Source organism: Procambarus clarkii, chromosome 13 (genome assembly GCF_040958095.1).
Source record: "Procambarus clarkii isolate CNS0578487 chromosome 13, FALCON_Pclarkii_2.0, whole genome shotgun sequence".
Lineage (NCBI taxonomy): Eukaryota > Metazoa > Arthropoda > Malacostraca > Decapoda > Cambaridae > Procambarus > Procambarus clarkii.
In genome coordinates, this window is record NC_091162.1 from 31451631 (window position 1) to 31472453 (window position 20823).

The following is a 20823-nucleotide window of genomic DNA, read 5'->3' on the forward strand; positions in this document are numbered from 1 at the left end:
GGCTCTCTCTCTCTCTCTGGCTCTCTCTCTCTGGCTCTCTCTTTCTCTCTGGCTCTCTCTTTCTCTCTGGCTCTCTCTCTCTCTCTCTGGCTCTGGCCCTCTCTCTCCCCCTCTCTTTCTCTCTTTCTCTGGCTCTCTCGCTCTCTCTGGCTCTCGCTCTCTGGCTCTCTCTCTGGCTCTCTCTCTCTCTGGCTCTCTCTCTCTCTGGCTCTCTCTCTGGCTCTCTCTCTCTCTGGCTCTCTCTGGCTCTGGCTCTCTCTCTCTGGCTCTGACTCTCTCTCTAGCTCTGACTCACTCTCTCTCTGGCTCTGGCTCACGCTCTCTCTCTCTGGCTCTCTCTCTGGCTCTGGCTCTCTCTCTCTCTGGCTCTGGCTCTCTCTCTCTCTCTCTCTCTGGCTCTCTCTTTCTCTCTGGCTCTCTCTTTCTCTCTGGCTCTCTCTCTCTCTCTCTGGCTCTGGCTCTCTCTCTCTCTCTGGCTCTGACTCTCTCTCTGGCTCTGGCTCACGCTCTCTCTCTGGCTCTCGCTCTCTCTCTCTGGCTCTCATATTTCATTTGATTTAAAAATGTCTGAGATTTTTACTTAATCTAAGTTATATTGCATGGTGCTAATATGAATATTATACATGACTTTTTTCTTTTCTTTCTCTCTCTCTTTCTCCCTTTCTTTCTTTCTCTTTATTTCCTTCTCTCTCTTTTTCTTTCTCTTTCTACATGAATATTATACTTGACTGTTTACATTCACTTGTAGATTTTTATTTTTAGTTAATTAGTCCTAAACTTTTGATTAATAGATTTTTATTATTAGTCATAGAAAAACTATAGTGTTATATGTATACTCGGAAAATTTTACTTGTTTTAGTTTTAAGTAACAATAACTGCTTGTAACATCAGACTGATCTCAGCATGACATGAATCACAGGCTGCTTGATCACAAAATCTATTGTGTTCACATATTGCATATATAGATTTTTAAATTTTTACTTTTATATTCTGTTATAGATATAGTCTATATATTTCGAGCTATTACATATATTTTGTTGTATTACTCATTCTTAATTAAATAAATATAATATTTTAATTCTCTTTTTGTACCCTATTTATTTGTAATTTGCACATACATATATAGGATGTCCATTTCTTTCTCAGATATGTCTTCTTTCTTTCTCTCCCTTTCTATTTCAGATATGAATTAAAAAATTATTATACCCTAATTTACCCTAAACGTTTTAATGTAGGTAATTAAAAGATTATAAAAAAGTTTTTAGAAATGTTAATTATTTACGTTCTAAGGTCGTATATAAAAGTTCTCAAAAAACCTTTTCTAAACGTAATTATAAACGTGCTGAAAACAATGAAATGTCGTTTTTAGGATGTTTTAAAAACATGAAAATGTTTGCTGGGTGGCGAAGCGACTCAACGGCTTGCTGACTCCTTATGTCTCTTGCACCTTCAGCCTGAAGTCTCCAAAGGAATTTGTTGACTTACTGCGGGGAACACGGGCCACAGGGATAAGAGCCTCGTTGGACGTAGAATCACTGTTTACCAACGTACCTGTGGATGAAACAATCGGGATGATAGCGGACAGAGTGTATCGTGATCCGGCCTGTACTCCTCTTGACATACCAGAAAACATTCTAAGGAAACTACTCCAAGCTTGTACTAAAGAGGCACCCTTCTTGAGCCCGGATGGGCACATCCGAGGCCATGCACTGGACTATATCCAATCCAATCTTAGTGATAGACACCAATGTGTAGCCATCAATAATATAATCTCTCCCATTCTACCAATAACTGTTGGAGTGCCACAGGGCAGCATCTTGGGACCTCTTCTTTTTCTTATATACATTAATGATCTGCCTAATGTCTCTAACATTCTGAAACCTATTTTGTTTGCTGATGATACTACCCTCATCTACTCCAACCCCAACCCACATACACTAAATGGTGTTGTTAATAATGAACTAAAAAAAGTCCACTTATGGATGTCAACCAACAAACTAACACTTAACATAGAAAAGACCTACTACATCCTATTCGGAAGCAAATCTACAAATGCAATTCAGCTTCAGATTGACAATGTAAACATTAGCAATAAAAATGATGGAAAGTTTCTTGGCATATTCCTAGACAAGAGACTCAACTTCAGTACCCACATTCAACACATAACTAAGAAAGTCTCTAAAACAGTTGGTATACTCTCCAAAATCAGATATTATGTTCCTAACTCTGCTCTCATCTCTCTATATTATGCACTAATCTATCCCTATCTCAACTATGGTATCTGTGCATGGGGTTCAACCACTGCAAACCACCTCAAGTCCATCATCACCCAGCAAAAATCTGCTATCAGAATAATATCAAATTTTGCTTTCAGACAACACACAGCCCCCTTGTTTAACTCCCTAAACATGCTAAACCTAATCTCACTCCACAAATTCTCTTGTGTCAACTACATTTACAAAACCCTGTTCTTAAATGCAAATCCTTGTCTGAAACTCTTCTTGGACAGATGTAATAGGACCCATTATCACCACACCAGAAATAAATATCTCTTTGATATCCCCAGAGTTAAACTTAATCTGTGTAAACACTATGCAAATAAAGGGACCCAGTTTATGGAACTCACTCCCTACTGAATTGAAAAGCTGTCCAACTTTTACATCATTCAAAATCAATACTAAAAAGTACCTAGTTTCATCTTCATAGTTTTTCACTTTTTGCCTTAAAATTGCACTGTATCAATTGCTACCCAATCTCCCAACCTTTATGTTCCCAATTTGAACAGCTTTACCATTGTGATCGTTGCTGTTTTCTTATATGTGCTGCCAATCTGTTGTATGGTGTTTATAAATCTTGTTTATCTGTATCTTTTGCTACCCAGTCTCCCAATCTTTATGTACCCAATCTGAACATCTTTACCATTGTGATCATTGCTGTCTTATATGTGCTGTCAATCTGCTGTATGGTGTCTATTAACCTTGTTTAAATTACTAATCAAGCTGTCAATGTAATCAATCAGAGCTTTAATATAACAATGTGCTTTAATATACTTACTTATCTCTCTCATCTCATTTTTCTCTTGTAATGTATCTTTATCATTTATCAATTCTGATTGAAATTACCTACTTGAAATTATCTGCTAGATTAAGGACCTGCCCGAAACGCTGTGCGTACTAGTGGCTTTACAAGAATGTAAATACTGTATTATCCAATGTATTCTCACAAAACCAATGTACCTTCTTGTATATATATAAATAAATAAATAAATAAATAAATAAATAAATAAATGTATAAGCAAGTAGATGGGATCGCCATGGGTTCTCCCCTAGGTGTCCTGTTTGCGAACTTCTACATGGGTACCATCGAACAAAAGGTCTTAGTCGACATGAACTTGAAACCGGCCATATACTGCAGGTATGTTGACGACATTTTTACACAGGTACCTGATGTCAGACATCTGCAGGAGCTGAAGGAGGCATTTGAGCGAAATTCTGTGTTGTGTTTCACTTACGAGATGGAGAAGGATGGGAAGCTGCCCTTTCTAGATGTAACAGTCATGGAAAGGAGCGGAGGTTTCCACACTGCAGTCTACACTAAGGAAACAAACATAGGAATGTGCCTCAATGCCAACAGTGACTGCCCAGACAGGTACAAGAGGAGTGTCGTTAACGCTTATGTCGACCGTGCTCTCAGCCACAGCTGAGGATGGAAGCAAGTCGATGAAGAACTCTGTAGGGTAAGGCAGGTCCTAGTCAACAACGGCTTCTCCAATGGTTTCGTTGAAGACATCATAAGAAGGAAGGTGAAACGCCATGCAACCTCTGAAGAGACAACTAACACAACACCTGTACCCCGTATTAGACTATTTTACAGGAACTTCTTTTCCACAGCTCATAAAACGGAGGAAAGAATCCTGAAAGATATTGTTAATAGAAACGTTATCCCTACAGACAAAAATCAGAAGATACAATTGACGATCTACTATAAAACCAAGAAAACGGCCAATCTACTCATGAGAAACTCTCCAGACACAAAGCAGAACGCTTTAAAAGAGACCAATGTCGTCTATGCCTTCAAATGCCCACTTGGGGACTGTAAACCTCAAAGAATTCAGTATATAGGCAAGACAACAACATCTCTTTCCAGGCGATTAACGATGTATAAGCAACAGGGCTCCATTAAGGAACATATATAATCTCTTCCCACAACCAGACCATCATCAGAGAAGTCTTATCAAAAAACACGGAAATCATCGATAGATACAGCGATAGCAGGCGGCTAGATATCTGCGAGGCACTACACATTAAGAAGTCGACACCAGCAATCAACAGCCAATTAATGCATAACTATTTTCTACCCACTTCAAGAATCCACACCAATATAGAAGCATCAAGAAATATGGGCCAATAGGCCCTTTGCAGCTACTTCCATTCTTACCTTTAACTTACAAAATATTATACCCATTGTTTCGTGTTCTGTCTTGTGTTGAAAGTTTGTTTTCACCTCATCTAAAATTGTTGTAACATATCACCTCACCAAAATGCAGGTATAAAATCGATGCTGTTTAAACTCTGTTCAGTTATAGTTGTGTGTGTGTAAACTAAAGTCTTTGAAAATGTAACAAGTTTTACGAAACGCGTTCAAGTGTCGCGTCAGACTAGAAATAAAAATGAATTTTGGAGAATTGATTTATATATATATATATATATATATATATATATATATATATATATATATATATATATATATATATATATATATATATATATATATATATATATATATATATATATATATATATATATATATATAACTGAAAACTCACACCCCAGAAGTGACTCGAACCCATACTCCCAGAAGCAACGCAACTGGTATGTACAAGACGCCTTAATCCACTTGACCATCACGACCGGACAAAATGAGGTGATAGCCGAGGCTATATGAACCACCCCACCGCCGGCACTCGGATAGTTATCTTGGGCATAGCATTTTACCAAATCACCTCATTCTTTGGGGCACACGTGAGGAACACAAATGCGAACAAGCCTGAATGGTCCCCAGGACATATGCAACTGAAAACTCACACCCCAGAAGTGACTCGAACCCATACTCCCAGAAGCAACGCAACTGGTATGTACAAGACGCCTTAATCCACTTGACCATCACGACCGGACAAAATGAGGTGATAGCCGAGGCTATATGAACCACCCCACCGCCGGCACTCGGATAGTTATCTTGGGCATAGCATTTTACCAAATCACCTCATTCTTTGGGGCACACGTGAGGAACACAAATGCGAACAAGCCTGAATGGTCCCCAGGACATATGCAACTGAAAACTCACACCCCAGAAGTGACTCGAACCCATACTCCCAGAAGCAACGCAACTGGTATGTACAAGACGCCTTAATCCACTTGACCATCAGTTGCAGTTTTCAGTTGCATATGTCCTGGGGACCATTCAGGCTTGTTCGCATTTGTGTTCCTCACGTGTGCCCCAAAGAATGAGGTGATTTGGTAAAATGCTATGCCCAAGATAACTATCCGAGTGCCGGCGGTGGGGTGGTTCATATAGCCTCGGCTATCACCTCATTTTGTCCGGTCGTGATGGTCAAGTGGATTAAGGCGTCTTGTACATACCAGTTGCGTTGCTTCTGGGAGTATGGGTTCGAGTCACTTCTGGGGTGTGAGTTTTCAGTTGCATATGTCCTGGGGACCATTCAGGCTTGTTCGCATTTGTGTTCCTCACGTGTGCCCCAAAGAATGAGGTGATTTGGTAAAATGCTATGCCCAAGATAACTATCCGAGTGCCGGCGGTGGGGTGGTTCATATAGCCTCGGCTATCACCTCATTTTGTCCGGTCGTGATGGTCAAGTGGATTAAGGCGTCTTGTACATACCAGTTGCGTTGCTTCTGGGAGTATGGGTTCGAGTCACTTCTGGGGTGTGAGTTTTCAGTTGCATATGTCCTGGGGACCATTCAGGCTTGTTCGCATTTGTGTTCCTCACGTGTGCCCCAAAGAATGAGGTGATTTGGTAAAATGCTATGCCCAAGATAACTATCCGAGTGCCGGCGGTGGGGTGGTTCATATAGCCTCGGCTATCACCTCATTTTGTCCGGTCGTGATGGTCAAGTGGATTAAGGCGTCTTGTACATACCAGTTGCGTTGCTTCTGGGAGTATGGGTTCGAGTCACTTCTGGGGTGTGAGTTTTCAGTTGCATATGTCCTGGGGACCATTCAGGCTTGTTCGCATTTGTGTTCCTCACGTGTGCCCCAAAGAATGAGGTGATTTGAAATTGAAATTGAAATTGAAATAAGTTTATTGAGGTAAAATACACACAAAGGGATGAGGTAGCTCAAGCTATTCTCACCCCATTCAGTACAACGTGTTAATATATACATAGACACACATCACAAACAATAAACATATTACCAAACATTCTGAGAGGTAAACATATACATTTCCTCCTTCACAAGTAGTATGGTATCAGACGTACACACAAATACTTTTATGACCTAGGTATACTGTATAGACAATTTGCAAGACACCTGCAGATAATTCAACAAAATATTACAATCTTGGTGCAAAATTCTTATATCTCTCAAGAATATCATCAACCTTTCCGTTGTGACACATCCAGGCTATTTGTTCAGGAACAGTCCTTATCTCAGTGTTTCTATATACATTAATCAACGGACAATGAAGAATATAATGGGCAAGGGTGTGAGACCTTAACATACCACATAGTTTACACTTCGTGTCATTACCATGAACATCTATCCCATATTCCCAGTAATATTTGTACCCAAGCCTGAGCCGCATGTACACAGAGTCACTCCAAGCATTTCTCCTTTTACCATAAGTGAAATGGGTGTTTTGACTCACATACATGTAGTGTTGCATGGTTTGACTTCTCTCATACATTATCTCTCTCCTCTCCACTCCCGCCTGTGCCTGAATATTTCTGATTTTGCTTCTTATTTGTCTCATTGTGAATTCACATTCAATGTCAACTTGTGGTTTTGATGTGGCACGTTTTGCCAAGTCATCCGCCACCTCGTTGAGCACTATTCCAACATGAGACGGAATCCACATGAATTTCACACTATAACCTTTCAGCTGTATCTCAGTTATTCTTCTCTTACAGTCCTCCACTATAGACATGAAGACTGGGTTTCGACTGTTTAAGGACTCCAGTGCTCCTCGGCTATCAACAAATACAAAAACATTTTTGTCGTCATGACGTACTTCCTCCAAACACGCCAGAATGGCCTGCAGTTCAGCTTGTGTGGATGATATATAATTACTAAGCCGGAGTTCAATTATCCTGTCCACAGTCCCAAACTCCGTATAATCCCTTATTAGGACACCACACCCTGCCCTGCCATCTTCCGCCACCGACCCGTCGCAATATACATGTAAACTGTTGCCTCTTGGTAACCGAGATATCATGCTTCCATACAAACACCGTAATTGTCCCGGTTCATGATGAATCTTTTTCACCTTGAGGGGTACAATTTCGACGTCTATTTTCTGTGCTATCCAGGGAGCAGACATATTACACTGTCGAGAGGGTTTACAGCAGTCAAGTACGTCGTATTCCCTGAGGTCATGAGCTAATCCTCTCGTATAGCGTGTCTCCCTCAGTTTCCTGGAAGTGTGTACGTCACTCAAGCAGGTCTGAACGCTCTCAAACAGCTTCTCCCCTCCTTTTCTCCGCATGAAACGAATAGATACTCTTAGTGTTAATGTCACGGACTCTATCACACACACTCTGTAAATTTAATTCCATTCTCATTATTTCAATCATTGCATTTCTTTGACATCCAAGAATAATCCTCATAGCCTCGTTCTGTATCAGCTCTATTTTTTGAATTCTGCCTTGGCCTGTGTAAGACAATACGGGTGCTGCGTAGTCTATCAGGGATCGAACAGTGCTTATGTATAACATCCGCAAGATAGGTACCCCAACACCTTTACCAGAAAAAGCCAGTGCTTTTAGAGGATGCAGACGGGCTTTACATAAGGTGCTGATATGATTTATTTCAGCATTTTTACTCTCACATGTGTATCCAACATACATGCCCAGATACTTGTACTTCTGTACACGGCTCAGTTCCACACCATTTAGAGTAAGTGTTATATTTCTTCGTTTTCTATACTCGTATTTGGTTTTATCTGCATTTATAACTAAGCCTAACTTGTGACAGGTTGTACCAAGTATGTTAAGAGCATCTTGAATTTTGTTCCCAGAAGTGCCTTGTATAAGAATGTCATCAGCATATATGATCGTCGTGACCCCTGGAGGATACATCTCTGATGCTAATCTGTTCATTAATACATTGAATAAGGTGGGACTTAATACTCCCCCTTGTGGGGTACCTAACTGAAACCTCCGTTCCTCAGACATGTATCCCTGGTAATACACCTGACCTTTTCTGCCTTGTAGATAATCCCTTATCCAGTGTAGCAATCTCCCTGTTATTCCCAGATTGGCTAATTCGTATAAGATTACTTCCCCATTGGCTTTATCAAACGCTCCTTGTAGATCAACAAAAACTCTACAATTGTCATCCACATTAGACAAGCACTTTAAGAGACAATCCGCAGTACTTTTGCCTTTGATAAAACCAAAGAGATTACTGGACATGTTATCACCTACAAGGTAGAGTAGCCTATTTAACAAAATCCTTTCCATCATTTTACAAAAGCAGGATATTAAGGAGACAGGTTTGTAGCCTCCGTTTGACTTAGGGATAGGAATGATGACAGCCTCTTTCCATTTTCTTGGTAACTTTCCCTCTCTATAACTCATATTAAACAAATCAAGTAAGGGATTAGGTTTCATACCGGCTAAGTAATTAAGTATGTCATACGTTACTCCATCTTTTCCCGGAGCAGTGGAACTGCCACTTTTTATAGCATCCAGTAGCTCATCGTGGGTTATCTCAGTGCATGTTATAGATCTTGTATTTAAGGCACATAAAGTTACTCCATTTCTAATATTTTCCCATGACTCAATGGTGACTCTCGTGTCTGCAGGTAAGGACTCCATACCAGCAGCACTTGCCCATTTATCTACTAACTCATTAGCAACTTTCCCTGGATCTGAGTGAGCAATGAATTTGGTCTTACAACCCCTGACTTTATTTACTGCTCTCCATATGTCTTTAAGGTTCTTAGTATTACCAATGGACTGAGCAAATTCTTGCCAGTATCTGTCCCGCGCCTCCTTCCTCACCTGACTGCATTCCCTAGCCACTTCCAACATTGTATTTTTCTCTTCATCCCTCATTCCATTTGTTAACCATGCTTTATGCGCACTCCGTAGCATTCTCTCCCATCCCTTGACTTGCTGATCATTGGAATATTTAAATTTCTTAGGTCCGTGCGTCTTGCTTCCCCTGCCCCCGTTATTTTCCCTCTGTACTAATTTCTCTATGTTCTCGACCATATCCTCGTAAAAACTATTAACGCAGAGCGGCGTGTAATGTTGATACCAATCTCCCATATTTTGAATAAAGTAATTTTTCATATCTTTATTAATATTTAGCCTTTTCCTTTGAAAGTGGACTTGTTTTTTCCCCAGTGGTAATTCAACGTTCAAGGCAAAGTGGTCACTAAGTAGTTCCCGAACAACCCGAGCCTCCCCCATAATCCCCTGAGAGTTTAAAACGCAGGCATAGTCAAGCCGTCCTCCCCTGATGTGAGTTGGTTCATTGTTTCCCAAGAGACAGGTATCTGGATGATCTTGTAGAAACTGTAACCACTTGACCCCATTAGTATTAATACTACCTACTGTCCCAAGGCTTGTGTGCCGAGCATTAAGGTCCCCAATGACCAGTGAAGGATTAGTATAAATGCAGTCAGGTAAATAGTTAGCGTCGAAGCAGTTCCTGGATACATACAAATTAACTACAATAAATTCCCCTTCCCTTAATGATAATTTAACACAGACACTCTCTATACCTTGCGTTTTTGATGGCGGTTCTACTAACTCTGTTGGTATGGAGTTCTTAACATAAATCGACGTGCCTCTGATGTTATTTGCAGCGAAGAGGTGAAACCCTTTATAGCCATTTAATTTCAATAATCCTTCATTCCTATCCCCTGTCTCCTGGAGAGCTACAACATCAATATCATTTCCCATCACATAACAATGAACATCTGTAACCCTGTTTCTCAAACCATTAACATTCCATGACAACACTTTCAGTCTAGGGTGATCCATTATTAATCAATTCATTGCCTAAGTCATCCCCAATAAGTTCACTAAATGATAGCCATACCTTGTATAACATCTCCCACCTCCTCCCAAGTTCACCAGTAAAAGCGACATTGCGATTCGCAAGAGATTTTTTCAGCCCTGAGATGTCCATTATTGGCCCAAATGATTCTTTCATTTTATGTGTAATTATAGGGTTCTTCCTTTCCCTACGACTATCATCATTCACACACACTTCACTTTCCTTCATTTCATCACTCAATATTTCATTTTTGTCCTCAACCACTATATCCTGACTATCCTTCACCGTTTTGTGATTTTCCTTGACCTCCTGAACGTTTAATTTAGCCTCGATGGACTCGATTCTCTGCCCCAGATTTTGGAGGAACTCACCAACTTTTTTAAGTTCAGCCCACACTTCCTTGACCATATTATTATGACCCTCTTTCTGAGCCACAGTAGCCACTTCACTCACCGTTACACTGTCACTGCCGGAGTCCTGAGTGGTGGCGTGGCTGCTTGTTGCTGGAGCCTGCCTAAGTAAAGGTGACTCCTTTACCCACGCATTCGTCCGGTTCACTGGCACTGTTTGGGGCAGACTGTTTTGCTGTGCTCCCGGTGTCTGGGTATATATATGTTTTTAGTTACATCCTTTGGTTTTAAGAACGTCAGATATACGTATTTATGTCAAAAGTTACAGTATTACCTTTGTGGGACCATTTAAAAACGTCCACAAACGTTCTGTGTTTGCTGGGTAAGAGCTCTTGCTTGCTCTGTAACATTCACCGGCCGGAGAACAGCCATACTCGGCCTCTTGCTACACACAGCCGAGCTCGCATTGTGAACACCTCCACAGTTGCAGCATCTGGGAACTATTTTCTCACCCAGATTCAGTCTGTTTCTACACACAGTAGAGAGGTGAGACTTTCCGCAGAAACGACATCGTGGATCATTTTGACAGCTCCAGGATTTATGCCCCCATCTGCAGCATTTCAGGCATATTATGGGCTCTTCCACATACTTTGCTACATGCCTGTAGCCAGCCCCGGTGATGAACACTTTCTCGGGAACGTCGCCTCTCACTAGAGCCACCACCTGACTCCTAGCTTCACCTTTAATAAGGTGACGCTTGGCCCACACAAATCGTTGGTCGTCGAGTATAAACTCGGGGTCCAGAATCTGAGGGTATTTATAGATAATTACCTTCGTCAGCTTCTCGTTCCCCTCCGGTATTTCCATAAGAATTCCATCATATCCTTGCCGGCTAAGAAACGTCACTGCCTCCATAGAACCTACCGTTAAGTAAGGTCTGTTTACACCTTCCTTCAGCAGGGGCTCGAACTTGCGGTGTTCTCTTCCGAGTTTGACGGTCCACAGCAGCTTCTGATGATAGGCCAACGTGCATGAGGCAGGGAAGAGAAGCCTCCATCTCCGCTGACCCTCACCTTCCTCACATCGTTCCGTCCGTTTGTCTGCATCAGTCTCGGCGTCGTTCTTCATTCTCTTATCGTTTCCGTTAAGTGTATTACTGTCCACACTACGCCTTGCCTCCTGTCTTCTTCGTTTCTTCTTATTCCTTGTCAGAACTTCTAGATACTCGCCCTCCTCGTCTGACTGGCTGCTTTCAGAGGCCATGTTAATAACGTCGTGAGAAGTAGCCATGTCTTCTGGTGACTGAGTCTCCATCTCAGTACCCAGCATGGGGGGAGGGGGGGGGGGAAGGTGCGGAGCAGGTATCTTGACCCGACCGCGTCCCAGGTAAGACTGGAGGTGATTTGGTAAAATGCTATGCCCAAGATAACTATCCGAGTGCCGGCGGTGGGGTGGTTCATATAGCCTCGGCTATCACCTCATTTTGTCCGGTCGTGATGGTCAAATGGATTAAGGCGTCTTGTACATACCAGTTGCGTTGCTTCTGGGAGTATGGGTTCGAGTCACTTCTGGGGTGTGAGTTTTCAGTTGCATATGTCCTGGGGACCATTCAGGCTTGTTCGCATATATATATATATATATATATATATATATATATATATATATATATATATATAAATATGTATGTATATATATATAAATATATATATAAATATATATATATATATATATATATATATATATATATATATATATAAATATGTATATATATGTCGTACCTAGTAGCCAGAACGCACTTCTCGGCCTACTATGCAAGGCCCGATTTGCCTAATAAGCCAAGTTTTCCTGAATTAATATATTTTCTCAAATTTTTTTCTTATGAAATGATAAAGCTACCCATTTCATTATGTATCTGGTCAATTGTTTTTTATTGGAGTTAAAATTAACGTAGATATATGACCGAACCTAACCAACCCTACCTAACCTAACCTAACCTATCTTTATAGGTTAGGTTAGGTTAGGTAGCCGAAAAAGTTAGGTTAGGTAGGTTAGGTAGTAGAAAAACACTTAATTCATGAAAACTTGGCTTATTAGGCAAATTGGGCCTTGCATAGTAGGCATAGAAGTGCGTTCTGGCTACTAGGTACGACATTATATATATATATATATATATATATATATATATATATATATATATATATATATATATATATATATTATTAAATATGACCGAAAAAGTAAGATTAATAATTCTAACACGAATTTTCTCAATCTTTCGTACATTTCTTTTCACTGTTGGAGGTAAATAAAAAATCAATTCTCCAAAATTCATTTTTATTTCTAGTCTATATATTATTTCTAGTATATATATATATATATATATATATATATATATTGTGACAGGAAAGTGTAGAAGTGTAGGTGTTTGGCAGTCCTCCTAATGGCTGGTGTCAATGCCTATCACATTTAAGAAAAAAAAGATAGACTGCTTTGCTGTTGTCTGTGGTAAAGTAAGGGAAGACATGCAAAACACATAGTATGAACAATGAAACTTTAATTAACTTTAAAAAATTATGAATAAGACAATTCCTTGGCTATGTACAGTGCAAAAAACAAGTCAAAAAATATAACATAAAAATTAAGAACAAGGATGACGTTACTCTACAAATAAAATAAAGACAGAAAAATAATTAACAGGTGGTGAGAATATAGCGCTAGCTGAGAACCTCCACCAATAAACAGAGCGTATATCAGTTGGTTGTTCACAGCTTGAGAGCACAAGGATATTCTGACTTCAATGACTGGTTCGGGCCCAGACATCGACTAGGTAGAGGGTGCTGAGGTGCAGTGGTGCAGACGTCGATTCACCAATCAGAAGCAGGCAGGCTGGAAATGGTAGTTTGGTGATCGGTGACGAGGGAGGGGGTTGGGTGGAGAGCGAGTGTGATGATACATTTGCACCTGGCAAAACATATTTGACTCAATACTTACTACACTTGTTTGTAGTATTTAGATGTTTTAGTTGTACTGAAGTTGCTTGATGTTAAGAAAGAGCAGGCCTAATCTCTCTTGAGGGAGATTATCGTAACAATATATATATATATATATATATATATATATATATATATATATATATATATATATATATATATATATATATATATGTCGTACCTAGTAGCCAGAACTCACTTCTCAGCCTACTATGCAAGGCCCGATTTTTCATGAATTAATGTTTTTTCGACTACCTAACCTAACCTAACCTAACTTTTTCAGCTACCTAACCTAACCTATCCTATAAAGATAGGTTAGGTTAGGTTAGGTACGGTTGGTAAGGTTCGGTCATATATCTACTTTAATTTTAACTCCAATAAAAAGAAATTGACCTCATACATAATGAAATGGGTAGCTTTATCATTTCATAAGAAAAAAAATGAGAAAATATAATAATTCATGAAAACTTGGCTTATTAGGCAAATCGGGCCTTGAATAGTAGGCTGAGAAGTGAGTTCTGGCTACTAGGTACGACATATATATATATATATATATATATATGTCGTACCTAGTAGCCAGAACGCACTTTTTGACCTACTATGCAAGACCCGATTTGCCTAATAAGCCAAGTTTTCCTGAATTATTATATTTTCTCTAATTTTTTTCAATATGAAATGATAAAGCTACCCATTTCTTTATGTATGAGGTCAATTTTTTTTATTCAAGTTAAAATTAACGTAGATATATGACCGAACCTTACCAACCCTACCTAACCTAACCTAACTTATCTTTATAGGTTAGGTTAGGTTAGGTAGCCGAAAAAGTTAGGTTAGGTTAGGTTAGATAGGTTAGGTTCTCGAAAAACAATTAATTCATGAAAACTTGGCTTATTAGGCAAATTGGGCTTTGCATAGTAGGCAGAGAAGTGCGTTCTGGCTATTAGGTACGACATTTATATATATATATATATATATATATATATATATATATATATATATATATATATATATATATATATATATATATGTCGTACCTAGTAGCCAGAACTCACTTCTCAGCCTACTATTCAAGGCCCGATTTGCCTAATAAGCCAAGTTTTCCTGAATTAATATATTTACTATAATTTTTTTCTTATGAAATGATAAAGCAACCCTTTTCTCTATGTATGAGGTCAATTTTTTTTTATTGGAGTTAAAATTAACGTAGATATATGACCGAACCTAACCAACCCTACCTAACCTAACCTAACCTATATTTATATGTAAGGTTAGGTTAGGTAGCCAAAAAAAGCTAGGTTAGGTTAGGTTAGGTAGGTTAGGTAGACGAAAAAACATTAATTCATGAAAACTTGGCTTATTAGGCAAATCGGGCCTTGAATAGTAGGCTGAGAAGTGCGTTCTGGCTATTAGGTACGACATATATATATATATATATATATATATATATATATATATATATATATATATATATATACAACCCATACATATATTTGCGAACAAGCCTGAATGGTCCCTAGGACTATATATAACTGAAAACTAACAAACCAGAAGTGACTCGAACCCATACTGCCAGGAGCAACGCAACTGGTATGTACAGGACGCCTTAATCCACTTGACCATCACGACTGGACATAAGGAGGTGATAGCTGAAGCTATTTGAACCCCCCCCCCCCTCCGCCGGCACCCGGATGGTAATCTTGGGCATAGCATTTTATCAAATCACCTCATTCTTTGGGGCACACGTGAGAAACACAAATGCGAACAAGCCTGAATGGTCCCCAGGACTATATGCGACTGAAAACTCACCTCCTTATGTCCGGTCGTGATGGTCAACTGGATTAAGGCGTCTTGTACATACCAGTTGCGTTGCTCCTGGCAGTATGGGTTCGAGTCACTTCTGGCGTGTGAGTTTTCAGTTATATATATATATATATATATATATATATATATATATATATATATATATATATATATATATATATATATATATATATATATATATATATAATCTATAGTATATTGATACAATACAATACAATACAATACAATACAATTTTATTTAGGTAAGGTACATACATACAATAAATAGTTACAGGGATTGTTTAACTTATAGGTATAGCTAGTACATACAATGCCTAAAGCCACTATTACGCAAAGCGTTTCGGGCATGATAAACTTAAATGACAAGCTTAATACTAATTGAGCATAATGAGTAGAATGAAAACAAGAAATGAAAACATAGATGAAAAAGCAGCACAAATACAATTATGTCGACAAACAGCGCTCTTTAAAGAAAAAAACAGACATTGGTTAACAATAGAAGGGTAAGGTAGGTTACAGGGAATTTATTAGGTATAGCTTCGCTTTTAACTTAAACTGGTTGAGAGAGGTACAGTCTTTAACATGGTTGGGAAGGTCATTCCACATTCTGGGCCCCTTGATTTGTAGAGCATTTCTAGTTTGATTAAGTCGTACTCTAGGAATATCAAAACTGTATTTATTTCTGGTGTGATGCTCATGGGTTCTGATACAACCTTCTATGAAGCTTTTGAGATCAGGATTGGCATTATAGTTTAGCGTTTTATATATGTATAATACACATGAGAGAATGTGCAGTGACTTAATGTCTAACATATTCAGAGATTTAAGTAGGGGTACCGAGTGATGTCTGGGGCCAGAATTGGATATTGTCCTAATAGCAGCTTTGTGTTGGGTAATAAGAGGACGTAAGTGATTTTGGGTAGTAGAGCCCCAAGCACAAATACCATAGTTGAGATATGGATAGATAAGGGAGTAATAGAGAGTCATCAGGGCAGGGTGTGGTACATAATATCTGATCTTAGAAAGAATGCCCACAGTTTTTGAAACTTTTTTTTATATGTTTAGAATGTGTCCCTGGAAATTAACCTTGTGGTCAATGAGAATGCCAAGGAATTTGCCATCTAATTTGTTACAAATTTGGGTATTGTTTATTTTGAGATTTATTTGATTAGAGGATTTATTGCCAAACAGAATATAAAAGGTTTTGTCAATGCTAAGGGTGAGTTTGTTGGCAGTTAGCCACAGATGGACTTTATTTAGCTCAGTATTTACTGTGGCATTTAGAGCAAGGGGGATCAGGACTGGAGTAAATGAAGGTTGTGTCATCAGCAAATAGAATTGGTTTGAGGTGTTGGGAGGCATTTGGAAGGTCATTAATGTAGATGAGAAAGAGGAGAGGGCCAAGTATGCTGCCCTGGGGAACACCAATGTTGATGGGTAGGGTGGGAGAAATTGTATTATTCACAGAAACATATTGGAGCCTGTCAGTAAGGTAGGATTTGAGGTATTGTACGGAGTGTCCTCTGACTCCATAATGATGTAATTTAAGAAGAAGGTTTTGGTGGTTGACAGTGTCAAAAGCTTTACGCAGGTCCACAAACAACCCAACAGAGAACTCATTTTTATCAAGAGCTGTATGAATCGAGTTAAGCATACTAATAAGTGCATCGTTAGTGCTTTTTTTGGGTCTGAAGCCATATTGGCAAGGGCTAAGTATATTGAGTTTGGCTAGATATGAGTAAAGCTGCTTATAGATTAGTTTTTCAAAAATTTTTGACAAGTTTGGCAGGATAGATATAGGTCTGTAGTTGTTAACATCTGTGAGATTACCACATTTGTGGACAGGCGTTACTCTCGCTTTTTTTAGAATATCTGGGAAGGTTTGGAGTTCAAGTGACTTGTTGAAGAGCAAAGCAATAGCAGGGGCTAAAGATCTGGAGGCTTTTTTGTAAATTAAAGTTGGTATCTCCTCAAGGGCACCAGACTTGGTTTTAAGGGAAAGGATTATCTCATTGACGTCAGTGGAATTAATAGGCTTTAGGTACAGAGACTGTGGATAGTTACCTGATAGATAGTCATTAATGTCTGTACTGGAAGATGGAATATCATTTGCAAGGGATGAACCAATGGAAGTGAAGAACCTATTGAACTCAGTAGCAGAATCAGAGGCTGAAAGCTGACCATCGTTATTAGACAGGAGAGTCGGTTTGTTATTTAAAGACTTCTTTGATCCCAATATTTGAGAAATTGTTCTCCAAGTTTGTTTAATGTTGCTCTTTATTTGGGTAAATTTATCTTCGTAGTATTTAGTTTTGGCTCGTCTAATTATCTTAGACAGCAATAATGAGTAATTCTTTGAGAATTCTTTAGAGACAATTCCTAACCTATACTTCTTCTCAAGGTCATGTTTTTTATTAATAGATTTAAGTATTCCCTTTGTAAGCCAGGGATTGTTAAGCCTTTTGGTTGTGACTTGTTTTGTAAGCATAGGACAGTGGGTATTATAAAGGCTAAGAGTTTTTTGAAGAAAAGATTGTACTGCAAGGTTGATGTCCACTATGTTACCTAACTCGGACTCCCAGTTGACATTATCAGCAGCAGTTATAAAATTGCCTATAGCAGTTTCATTGTGCAGCCTAAAACGTATCACTCTTGACTCAAGAGGTGGTTTGCTAATGTTAGTTAAGAGAAATGTGGGGTAATGATCTGTAGTGCTATCGGTGATTATACCTGAAGTAAGCGGAGAGGTTATGTTTGTCCAGATGTGATCGAGCGTCGTGGCAGTGCTATCAGTGATTCTAGTAGGTCTAGTGATTAAGGGTATGAGGAAGCAGGAATTCATACAGTTGAGGAAGCTAACAGCAGTGGGGTGTTCAGGCTCGCAGAGGTCAATATTAAAGTCCCCTGCGATAATTAGGTGGTTTTTGTTCAGTCTGTTATCAAGTATTAGATTTCTAAGGTTTGAGTTGAATTCGGACACATCAGTGTTAGGAATTCTATAAACTGCACCCACAGTCAGGACAGACTCGGCACCCTTGACTCTGAAGCTGGCGAAGATATACTCCCCACAGCAGTCTCTGGTTCTAATTTCTTTTAAGCATGTTAGTTCTTGGTGGTAGTAAAGAGCAGTGCCACCACCTCTCTGAATTTGACGACAGTTGTGAATTGCTGAGTAGTTAGGCATGTTAAAGAGCTGAGTAGTATCCTCTTTCAACCATGTTTCAGTAAGTATAATAAAAGAGAATTTGTTGTCAATAGCTTCAATCAAGGCACTAATATATGATAGCATATATTACTATATATATAGTATATTGAGATAATTGTAAGGAGAAAAGGAAGAGAAAGAGTAGGGGAAGAGAAAATTAGAATACAGTAAGATAAAAACACTTAACAAGCCGGAGCGCAGGTCAGGTCACTCAGATTCAGATTCAGATGTTTATTCAGGTAAGGTATATACATACAAGTGATGTTACATTAATGGATTGATATATAGATAGAGCTAGTACATACAATGCCTAAAGCCACTATTACGCAATGCGTTTCGGGCAAGAAAAACATTAATATCTAGAACTTAATACTAATTGAGCATAAAGAATAAAAAGTGTTGAGAACAAATACAAATAAAGATAAAAAAAGGGGGAACATGACTGAAAAAGCAGCACAAATACAATAGGTTGACAAACAGTGTTGATTAAAAAAAAAGAAAATAACAGACATGGGTTGACAATAGAGGAGTGAGGTAGATTACAGGGAATTTATTAGGTAGTGTTTAGTTTTTATCTTAAACTGGTTGAGAGAGGTACAGTCTTTAACATGGTTGGGAAGGTCATTCCACATTCTGGGCCCCTTGATTTGCAGAGCATTTCTAGTCAACAATAAGATACGCACAAACCTGTATACTAAACACAAGAGTGCTAATTGTCTAGTTGTTGTAGTTTATTTATTTATTTATTTATTTATATACAAGAAGGTACATTGGGTTTGTGAGAATACATTGGATAGTACAGTATTTACATTCTTGTAAAGCCACTAGTACGCGCAGCGTTTCGGGCAGGTCCTTAATCTAGCAGATAATTTTAAGTAGGTAATTTCAATCAGAATTGATAAATGATAAAGATACATTACAAGAGAAAAATGAGATGAGAGAGATAAGTAAGTATATTAAAGCACATTGTTATATTAAATACCCATACCCATCTAGTTAAGGGTAACACCTGAGGGAGAGGGAGGGGGGAAGGGTGGAAAAGTAGCGTGGGTAGTGTGAGGGAGGAGAGTGGAACAAATGAGAATAGGGTGCATAATAAATGAACTAAACTAACCTATTATAGTATAGATATTTTAATGGGTGAAGGGAAATGAGAAGAGAAGAGAAGTTTTCAGGAAAATAGGAAGACTTTATAATTTACCTCATTTATTATATACTCCCATACCCTTCTTGTGGGCGGTAGTGGACCCCATACCCATCTTGTGGGCGGTAGTGGACCCCATACCCTTCTTGTGGGCAGTAGTGGACCCCATACCCTTCTTGTGGGTGGTAGTGGACCCCATACCCATCTTGTGGGCGGTAGTGGACCCCATACCCATCTTGTGGGCGGTAGTGGACCCCATACCCATCTTGTGGGCGGTAGTGGACCCCATACCCTTCTTGTGGGTGGTAGTGGACCCCATACCCATCTTGTGGGTGGTAGTGGACCCCATACCCATCTTGTGGGCGGTAGTGGACCCCATACCCATCTTGTGGGTGGTAGTGGACCCCATACCCTTCTTGTGGGTGGTAGTGGACCCCATACCCATCTTGTGGGTGGTAGTGGACCCCATACCCATCTTGTGGGCGGTAGTGGACCCCATACCCTTCTTGTGGGTGGTAGTGGACCCCATACCCTTCTTGTGGGTGGTAGTGGACCCCATACCCTTCTTGTGGGCGGTAGTGGACCCCATACCCATCTTGTGGGTGGTAGTGGACCCCATACCCATCTTGTGGGTGGTAGTGGACCCCATACCCATCTTGTGGGTGGTAGTGGACCCCATACCCATCTTGTGGGTGGTAGTGGACCCCATACCCATCTTGTGGGTGGTAGTGGACCCCATACCCTTCTTGTGGGCGGTAGTGGACCCCATACCCATCTTGTGGGTGGTAGTGGACCCCATACCCATCTTGTGGGCGGTAGTGGACCCCATACCCATCTTGTGGGCGGTAGTGGACCCCATACCCTTCTTGTGGGCAGTAGTGGACCCCATACCCTTCTTGTGGGTGGTAGTGGACCCCATACCCATCTTGTGGGCGGTAGTGGACCCCATACCCATCTTGTGGGCGGTAGTGGACCCCATACCCATCTTGTGGGTGGTAGTGGACCCCATACCCATCTTGTGGGCGGTAGTGGACCCCATACCCTTCTTGTGGGCGGTAATGGACC